This window comes from Callorhinchus milii, unplaced genomic scaffold (assembly GCF_018977255.1).
Source record: "Callorhinchus milii isolate IMCB2004 unplaced genomic scaffold, IMCB_Cmil_1.0 Scaffold2, whole genome shotgun sequence".
Lineage (NCBI taxonomy): Eukaryota > Metazoa > Chordata > Chondrichthyes > Chimaeriformes > Callorhinchidae > Callorhinchus > Callorhinchus milii.
In genome coordinates, this window is record NW_024704743.1 from 19,726,368 (window position 1) to 19,737,069 (window position 10,702).

The 10,702-nt window shown below is 42.3% G+C and overlaps 1 long non-coding RNA gene across 1 annotated transcript; it reads left to right on the top strand.

Moving 5' to 3' along the window:
• Positions 1–245: 245 nt before the first annotated feature.
• Positions 246–10,119, top strand: LOC103176293. Its single transcript, XR_487581.2, has 2 exons — positions 246–383; positions 8,586–10,119. It is a non-coding gene; the product is annotated as an uncharacterized LOC103176293 (long non-coding RNA).
• The last annotated feature ends 583 nt before the right edge of the window (positions 10,120–10,702 follow it).

Here is a 10,702-nt window from a genome sequence, read left to right on the forward strand (position 1 = left end):
TTTTCATCAACTTAAATATCTGTTGCTACAGCAGACATACACGGAGCAATACACAAGCAAACACACAGGGGACATTGTGCATCGAACAGGCCTCACTATTAATTGCACTAATGTTTTAGGTTTAATACTTGAAGCCAGTAAAATATCAGCAGATGTGTGTTAATTTTATGCCCATACATTACAATTGGAATTATTGAAGTGTCACATTTTCCCCTCCTGTTCTTGCAGCTTCTACATCTGACAGCACTGCAGAGAAGAAGGGTGTCCATACCGGCTTGATTGTGGGGATTCTCCTGGTGGTCATCGTGATTGCAGCAGGCTTACTTGTGACGTTTTATATGTACCATCATCCGACATCTGCAGCCAGTCTCTTCCTTATTGAGGTATAACACAGTGGAACCATCCGCAATGCTGGTTGGAAACACTAAGGGTAAAGAATGCCACTAATTCTAGCAACATTGATGATGTGTTTTATCGGGGCATGGAACTAGTGCACTTAACCACTATACTTCGCAGCATGATGACTTTCTCGCCTCTAGAGGAATCTATTTTAAGGGGAACAATGCCATTCCAGTCATTAAATATTGCTCTTTAATAAAGTCTATGTCCATTTCAAGCAGTGAATCCACAAGTTGAGGATGCAAGCCAAGCTTGTCCTGGCTGATTGTTGAATACAACAGTTCTTTCTTTTTTTTTGAGTCCAACACATGCAGAAACCAATCATCATGCTGAAGCGTATCCAAGCCAGAATGAGAATTCCACACATTTCTCTTGGCATTATTAAAGCTGTTTTGAACCTGCTGCCAAGTCATGCAGTTGGTGACCCTCCCTGTCAAACAAATGCTGGGTTGTTGGTTACCTTAATATGTTTTGCATCAGCATAACATCTAGGGGACATGGACTCAGGCTTGGAAGAGAGAGGGGAACAGACAGGTCAGATTTAATGGGTTTACACAGAAAGTGAGAACATTTTATTTTACATTATTTACCAGCCAAATGGACTGAAATGATCTTTTATGTCCCTGCATATCTCTGTTTCTAACTTGTTTCAACAACAATAACGGCAACTTGCACTTACATAGTGCCCTCCACATAGGGTAGTGTCTCGGAGCACTTAACAGTGGCGGAGCCTGACTCCGAGCTGGGGCAAGGGGGGAGGTGGCCATAAGCACGGTCGAAGAGGAAAGTTTTCAGGTGGGACTTGAAAGAGGGGAGAGGTGGGGCAAGGCAGAGGGATTGAGGGAGAGTGTTCCAGAGTTTTGGGGCATAGTGGCTGAAAGTGTGACCTTCGATTGTGGAGCGGATGGTGCAAGGAACGAGCAGGAGGCTGGTGCCAGTCGAGCAGAGGTGCCGGGTGGTGGATTTGGAAGTTAGGAGGTCGGAGAGGTAGGGAGGTGCCAGGGAGTGAATGGATTTGAACACGAGAGTGAGGATCTTGAAGTCGATCCGTTCGGTGATGGGGAGCCAGTGGAGGTTGGCCACAACTGGTGAGATGTGGGTATGAAATTTGGTCCGGGTTAGTATGCGGGCGGCAGAGTTTTGATTGAGCTGGATCTTGTGAATAGTGGAGCTGGGGAGACCGGTGAGGGGTGCGCTGGAGTAACCCAAGCAGGAGGTGACAAACACATGCGCGAGGGTTTCGGCTGCATTTGGGGTAAGGTACAGTCGGAAGTGGGCAATGTGGCAGAGGTAGAAGAAAGCGGCCCTGGTCAGGGACCAGATGTGGAGGAGGATGGACAGCTGGGGGTCGAATCAAACGCCAAGGTTGCGTACTGGTGTGGTGAGTCTGAGAGAGAGCCCAGGGAAGTTGAGGAGTTTAGATCTGCAGGAGTGAAGATGCTGACGGGAGCCCAAGGAATATGGCTTCCATCTTGTCCACATTCAGCTGCAGGAAATTTACACTCATCCAGCCCTTGATGTCTGCCAGACAAGCTGATAGAACATCGGCGGTACTGGAGGAGGCAAATTAGATTTGTGTGTCATTCACATACATGTGGAAGTTTTCTTCTGGGGATGACATCACCCAGAGGGAGCATACAGATAAGAAAAAGAAGAGGACCAAGGATGAAGCCTCGGGGTACCCTGCAGGTGACCAGGCGGGGACGGGAGGAGAAACCATTTGCTGAGATGAAATAGAGGCGGTTGGTTAAGCAGGACTCGAACCATGCGAGTGTGGTCCCACTAAGGTAGATGAGGAAGGAGAGCCAATGGAGGAGGATGGCATGGTCGACTGTGTCGAACACAGCAGAGAGATCCAGGAGGACGAGGAGGCAGAGGGAGCCCTGGTCCCAGATAGAGAGAATGTCGTTTGTGACTTTGACAAACACTGTCTTTGTGCTGTGGGGAGAGCGAAAAGCAGACTGCAGGGGCTCGAGGAGGGAGTGGAGGGAGAGGTGTGACTGAAGTTGACAACAATGCATTCCAGGGCTTTGGAAAGGGAGCGTAGGTTGGAGATGGGAAGGTAATGTGAGAGATAAGAAGGATGGAGGGTGGGTTTTTTGAGGAGAGGTGTGGTAACAACGGTTTTCAGAGCCTGAGGAGAGAGACTGATTGATTGTGTCGGCCATCAAGGGCGAGAGAAGGGGAGTTGAGTGACCAGCAGCTGGATGGGGAGGGGGTTGAGTAGCAGGTGGTGAACTTCATCTGAGTGATTGTGGTTGGGAGGGAGGAAGGAGGAATGGGGGCAAAGAAGTGTAAGGAGGGTCAAGTGGCAGGAGCCGTGGCGGAGGGAGAAGGTGGTGTGGATGATCTGGGTGGGGTGGAAGGGGACATGGGGGTTTCAGTAATACTATTATGGAAATGATGATATTAAAACCAAAACATTATAAGTGCTATATCCATTTCAATGATTGACTTTGTTTATTATTTATTTGATTTGTGTACAGTACCTTTCACATAGGATGAATGTCTTAAAGTGCTTGGCAAAGATAATGAGGATCATTGAAACATGAGGAAAGAAGAGGGAGTTTGAGAGTGTTGACTAAAGGCACGGTCAAATAGATATGACGTTTTGAAGTTTTTTGAATGCAAGGAAAGTGAAAGGCAAGGAGATCTGGGAAAGAGTTCGAAAGAGTGCGGCATAGTGGCTTATGTCTCGGCCACTGATAGTAAAACAGAGGAAGTGAGAAACAAGCAGCAGAACGGAGTTGGAAGAGCAGAGGGCACACCAAAGAGAATAGGGCTTGAGGATAGAGAGGGACAAGATTGTTAACGGATTTGAAGATAAGGTGAGGAACTTTAAATGGATAAGCTGTTCGTACTGACAGCCTGAAGCTTGGCAAAGATGGAGTTAACATAAGTGCTTTCAGGCTCATTGTTACAGTGGTTGATGCATCATTATTATAAACCTACGCCTGAAAGGGCTTCTGCAAATTCTCAGAACTGGAAGCGAACATTGTTAGGTGAACAGCGTCTCCTTGAGCAGTTTGCAAGTAGATCTGGTGCAGTTTTAGAAAGATAAGCATCTGCTCACTTTAATTGATCCATTAAATTTATTTCAAGGAAAGCAGATGGAAAACTGAGATGATAAAACTGATAACCACTAAACGGTTGAGAAATGATTCTGCAGAGATCTGAATGATGCATTTGACTTTTCCCATCACCATTGGAAGCTGCTATCTCGCCTCGACATATGCAGTAAAATAAATCAACTTTATCTCAGGAGTTAACTATGAAAATGAATGGGGAGCAAATTATAACTTCTGTACAACAGAGACAAGTCAAACATCCAGTTCAATTTCCAACACAAGAAATGGCTTCATAAATTTCTCAAGTTCTAATAGTCATCATCAGTGAATTCCAAAGGTTTTCCTCAGGAATTGAATACATTTTGTTTTATGCTGTTAAATCATTGATTTATTGTGGCTGCTCTACTTTAATACGTGAATACACCCAGTAATATCAAATGATGAGTTTCTGTCACCAAGGGGAAATTATTCCATTACAAGGAAAGTAATATTTATTTTGTCAGCTAGGTGCCTATCAAATGCAGAAACCCAGCACCATGCTTAAGATTTTCCAAACCAAATAGAATTCCATGCATTCAACCTACACATGGAAATTCTCATGTTTGGAATGGAACGTACATTCTCTCCCCAGATGGATGCATCCTGCTTACCTAATTCTAGAAAGTATTAGATCAGGTTGGCAAGAGCCAAGGTTTGGGGACCCTAGAGTGTGCATTGCAGTACTGCTGGAGTTTAACCAGCAAAAAATCAGTTAGCCATTGAAAGCACTATCTTGCAAGCTTCCCACTGTCTGTCCAGCTAGGACTACCCTCCCCATTAGGGTTTTGCTTTCTTGGGTTAACAGGAACTGAATGGGAAGAATACCTACCCTCAGTAAGAACAACAATACTGCACTTGTGTGTTTTAGCAGTTTGGTGCTTGCATCGTACTTTCTTCATATCTTCTGCAGTATTACTGCAACCCTGGGATAATGGGCAAACCAAACTTCTTAAAATCCAAGACAAGTGATCCATTTTATTCATGTTACGAAAAAGCCAACAGACTCTCTGTAAACATTCTGAATATCACCCAGTATCCTGATTGAGGTTAGAAGAGCTCTGTGTTTGTGTCCAAATATCTATATGGAGACCTCTGCTCTGTGCTCTGTTTTCACTAGAGCTTGGTCCTGGGAATCTGTAGCTATATTGAATGTGAAGCACCTCGACAGAACTTGATGGCATTGCTCCTCCCTACCTTGGACGTGAAGTCATGTAGCTCAGTGGTTAAAACACTCGCCTCGTAAGAGAGAGAACTGGGTTCAACTTCCAGCAGGGCGAAACGTTGGGCAAGTTTCCTTACTCCACACTCCTCTGTTTACCTAGCAGTAAGTAGGAACATGGTTGTTAGTCAAATGGCGGATCGCATTTCCGGGGGTAATAATTCCTTTAAAACAATGTGGTTACTCAATCCACGACTGTATGTGGGACACTGCTGTGTGCAATTGGCTGCCATGAATTGCCCACAAAATATATAGTCAATTCACTTTACAGTATATTCTGTGAAGCGCTTTGAGACGTCTCGAAGACGTGATAAAGTGCTATATGAAATGCAAAGCTTCTCATTATTATAAGATTCATGCTTTGACTTGAAAGGTAGAAAGATAGAACCTTGGGTAGAGTTGGCAACCTGCCAGAATAATATCATTGTAATAAGGCATATTAGGAGAAGCACAATACTGGCCAGTTATGTTTCATACGTGTATGGAGATTTAATCACAATACAGTGAACATTAATGATGTTAATGGCCCTTGACTTGAATACAGAATCCATTTTTCAGTGGAAAGCTTATGTGTATGGATAATATCAAGGATTCTAGTAAATTGCACGTGTTTTTACTAGAACAGAGTCAGTGAAGAGCGGATCTCACAGAATGTCTTCAATATTCTTGAACGATTTGAGAGGATTCAAAGTAATAGATCATTTCTGCCAGCTGGTAACAAGGGAACATAAGATCAAAATTGTCGCTGGAAGGTTAAAATGAGATTAGAGGTCCTGTTTGCACCCCACCCCCCCACCAATAGAAGGTTATTAGAGCATTATATGCTGTGTCAAAGTGCTATTGAAGCTAAAATCATAACAACCTTTGCAAGGTAATTGGTTAGGCATTCAAAGAGTAACAACATAAAAGAGTATGGGGCCCAAGCAGGAAATTGGGATTACACCAGTCAGCACCAGTGAGAGAGCTAGCACCACTTTAGGCTTGACAGACTGAACGACTTGTTCCTGTGTTGTAACTTCTATGGGGTGAAAAATGCACTGTTTCATAACAGATCCAGTGTGTCATATCGATTCTGTCAAAAAACAGCAGAATTTTGGTCAGGGTTGATGCAAATGTTCGGCCTGAAAGTACTCAAATAAGTGAGATATTCCAAGAAGCAGCAGTGGAATGCCATTCTTCAGGATGATTGGAAACAATGACAGGGGACAAAGATGGCAAGTGCGAGAGCCTTAGTTGTTTTTTGACCCCGTCACTAAATAATCTTTACGTTTGGTACAGTGCCTTTCACATTGGGAGGACGTCACAAAGAGCTTGACAGGATGTACTGTAAAGTGCAGTGAATATGTTTTGTGGTCAAGACCAGTCGATAAGAAATTCTATTGTTTCTTAAAAGATTATTTTCCTGGGTCTAGATTTACTTGACTCACGTAGCATTTATGACATGTAGAATTTGGCAAATTGTTGAATTCAGTTATAACTTTGAAGCCATTTCTCTGAGGTTCTTTAAAGGAACTTATATAAAAAAAATTTAGCCTGCATCTGAGAAATTAATCCAATACCTGAATGATCTGAAATGATGCAAAAAGAAAGTAAATCTAGACCCAAATGGAATTTCTCCCCATCAATGTGATAATCAAACACATTGATTTTGTTATGAAACATTGCATTTTTCAGCCATATTTCTCTCTGTCTGACCTTTTGCAACGCTGATAAATGACAACCACAGCAGGATAGGAACCAAGCCCATAATCACCCTTGAAGGCAGAAGCTGCATGTAGATGATTTGCTGTATTAACAACATATGGCTGGTAACAGCAGTTAATAGAGAAAAAGCTACAGAAGATTACTTCCACATCTGCACTGTTGCACCCACCCTCCCCATCCACTTTCAGCCTGGTGCCACAAAACCATTCTGTCTTCTTAATCTCAGTCTGCACCTATAGCACATAAGAAACCCAAGACAAAAGAAAGGCCAAGGTCCATCTAGTTTGCATTCCACCTTCCTGCAGACCTATCCCTATATTCTTCCATAATCAACAACTTATACATCACAAGGAAGATAGGATCTAAATTAAAGGCTCAATTAAAAAAAAAATCAAAATAAAATCAAGAGTATCTGGACATACACGCACAAATGTACTTGCACACATACATGCATACATGCATACATGCATACATACATACATACATGCATACATGCATGCATGCATGCATATAGAGTATACAAACAATAAAGATGACTTTAATAGAGAATGGTGCTGTGTGGGGAAGCACAGCTGCTAATCTGCATCAACAGTATCACACAAACAGTGAGATGAACAGTTAAATTAAGTTGATGCCTTGTGAAGCAGCTCTCAACAGAATGTGGAATTCATTTGCCACAGTTCTTGAAAAAGACCTGCTTCCAAATCCAAACAGAACTAAAGAATTTTTCACAGTTCTGCCTGATCTAAAGTTTTAAGAGAAAGTGATTTTGCAGGTCAAGCGTAGGTGAAAATTTGGGCTCTGGTGCTTTGACGAAGTAACCATTGCATTTTCCTAAAAGTAAAATCATCAGAGAACTATTGTAGGAATTTTGTGTGAACAAATATCATGTTTCTATCATAAACCGAGGTATGTTCGTATTCTACCAAAGTGCTTGTAAGTTTGACTTTCTGTTTGTATTCTGTTTTTCTGTATTCTGTTGTATCCTTGTATCAACTTTCTCACACCTCCGCGGGCACTACCTCTGCCCTCAGGCTGCCAAGATCCTCATCAATGTTTTTATCACGTACAGGCTTGATTATGCTAACTCCCTGCTCGCTAGGCTTCCTAACTCTTCCCTCCACAAGGTGCAGATTATTCAGAGTTCTGCATGCAGCTCATGTTTCCTCCCACACCAGGCTCCATGAGCCGATCACCCCTATCACCCCTGCTCCCCAATCCCCAGAGGATCAAGTGCAAGATCCTCGTCCTCACCTTTACCCCATTCTACTCGGTGACCTTATAAAACCTTACCAACCTGCCTGTTCCCTCCACTCAGTAGAAGCTGGCTTGCTGCACATCCCCTGACTTTCCCGCCCCACCATCGATGGTTGGGCCTTCAGCCTTTTTGCCACCACTCTCTGGAACTCCATCCCAGAGCCCCTTCGCTCTCGCCCCTTCCCTCACCTCCTTCAAGACCTTACTCTTTGACTGTGCCCCTTGCTTTTGACCTTTGATCAGTCATCTTCCCACTTTCACCCCCATTGGTTCCCAACCCTCTCAACTCCAACCTCCAGCTCGAGTGCAAACCTTCAACTGTCCAGCTCCTTCGGACATCCTCCCGACGTGAAAGGTGCTATATGCAATTTGGGACACAACATGTCACGCGACTGCCAGGATGGTGGAAGGCGAAATGGATGGACTTGGTCATCTTTCGTCTGGCAATTCTTACGTTATTGTGTTATTATGTTATTTTTGTTGTTGTTTTTCAGCAGCAGAGCGAGCTGGTTTAAAAAGATTGTCTAACTGGCAGAGCGCGTAGCTCTGTAAAAAATATCCTCTAGGACCAGGCCTAAAATCTCAGGTTTACATTAAAACATTTTACGATTCAGGAAATAACCAACTGTCACAGAATCTATTTCAAAAATAATTTACTTCCTACTTTATTATTAGTAGTCGACCTTTTAGCTTACTTGTCCTTGTCCAACTTTAAGCACTCAGTTTGGAATTGACGCAATCATGTATTTTCGCGTTTCGCCCACAAAATATATAGTCCATTCACTTTATGGCATATTCTGTGATGTGCTTTGAGACGTCTCGAAGACCGTGACAAAGCGCTATACCAAATGCAAGGTTTATTATTATTATTTTCTGATGGTTCCTTTGTTTGTACCTAGCGCCGCCCCAGTCGATGGCCTGCGATGAAGTTCCGACGTGGTTCTGGTCACCCTGCTTATGCCGAAGTGGAACCTGTTGGGCAGGAGAAAGAGGGTTTCATTGTGTCTGAACAGTGCTGAAAACTGAGAAAGACAGTGCACCAGTACTGGCCTACAGGTGTGGAATTGTTGCTTTTAAACAGATAAAAGAAACCAGCTCAAGCCCGCAGTCCACAAATTGCAATACCTACTTCTGGATCACCCTGAATAGACAAAAGAGAAATGATTTGACCTGCTAGTCAGTAGCTTTCCTTAGTAAATCTGCAAACTTCAATGATCAAGTCACTTCCATCCCCGTGGGACAAGTATTAGAGAATTGGCTGAGCATTAGAGATGCATATAATCCCGATACTGAGGAAGCAAGCTCACTTCAGTTTCAATGCCAGTTGTTCTCGGGCTAAATATGCAACAAACGTGCTTACAATGTGATGTTAACTCAACCATCAATCAGATAAAATCATAAGTGTTATCAGAATTCATGTACCCAATCTGTTCAACATTGCCTGCAATTGCCAAGATGTGTATATTTTCAATATGAGCCATACAGTTGACACCAGTTGATGAAGATGGAGATAGTGAGTAAATTCGTTTTGGAGACATTTTCTATGGCACTATTGTTTTGCTAGTGTTTTTAAATTAATATGGACTGATTTCTTGACATTGACTGATTAGACGAGCTAAAAGTGGAGATTTTCAATTAACTGGCTTTGGTTGTATACGTTTCAGGTAACAGTTAAAGATGTTAGAATTTTATAAGGTGATATTATACAGACGTAATGAATTAAATACCGTAAATCTTCATATATGCATCTCAGATAACCACAAAACCTTGTTATGTTCCCATGACTCTCTTTTAGTAATCATTGCAGTCATTACTAGTATATGCATATTCAGTTCTCTTTCAATGTGTTGCCCACAACAGGAAGCCACTTTATCGGTGACAGGTTGGTAAGATTCCTGTTGCATACTTAGCTCCAAACATGCACTATAGCATCATTTTGACTCCTAAAGGTGGTGGGACTGGGAAGGTTGAAGTACGCCCTTATTAGAACCAAATGTTGGGATACCGTTTGCACATCATACTAGCTCTGTGGTGGACACCTTAATTACATAGATGAATATATTTTGTTTGTTTCTTGATAGTTTACACAAGACAGGTTCTTGTGCTCCAGATTGTGAAGAAATTATTGAGTGTATTTTTTTTCCATCCAGAAGAGGAAAACAACATGGATTATGACATACATAAAATGGCTTGTAAAATAGTAATTAAGGCAAGAGAAAGCAGTTTATTAATTAACAGCAAAGAATTTGTACCTTAAACTGCCTTTAGTGATGTGGATTGGTTTCTTTGTGAGCTTCTCTTGTGATGTGAGACCGAGCTGTTGAAACTTTTAAATTCAGGTATGTATTCTTTAATAAAAATCCTTGTAGATGATAAGTTCCAGGCTTACAAATAAAGGCACTTGAAATTGTTAGGAAATCTTGACAAACGGCAGATTCAGGTTCACTTCCAGATTATTGGCTTTCTTGTGCATCACTTCACAATGTTCAGTGCACAATGGAATCCTTCACCTTAGTTGGTAAATGTATTCATTTCACTCACATTCACCTCACTCTCAATGGAAATGATTTGATCTGAAAAGCCACATCAAAGATAAACGAGTTTAAAATTCCCCTACATGACTGCATGTGCTCCACAAACTTCATCTTTAAAACTAAGTACATCGCATGGAGCATCTAAACTCTAGTCAATGAGGTCTTAACACAAAACCTGTCTATTACTAAGATCAGTTCTTGATACAAACATCTGTAAGGTTATCTACCTTTGGTTCTGTGCCTAGCACTTTTGTTAAAGTTTGTTAATGCATCCATGAGCACTTATACATAGGTCTTCTGCACCCTTACAGAGGAGAGTTTCAAAAAGGCAGCTTAATCAAAGTGTCCTCCCTTTCCTGAGACCCCAATTAGGGTTCCCCCCACTCTTTCCTGAGACATACAGCAGTAACCATTCCTGCCATTGCTACACAAACTATTGCAGAGCAAACTCTCTCCCAAACAACACTGAAAAATCCCACAAC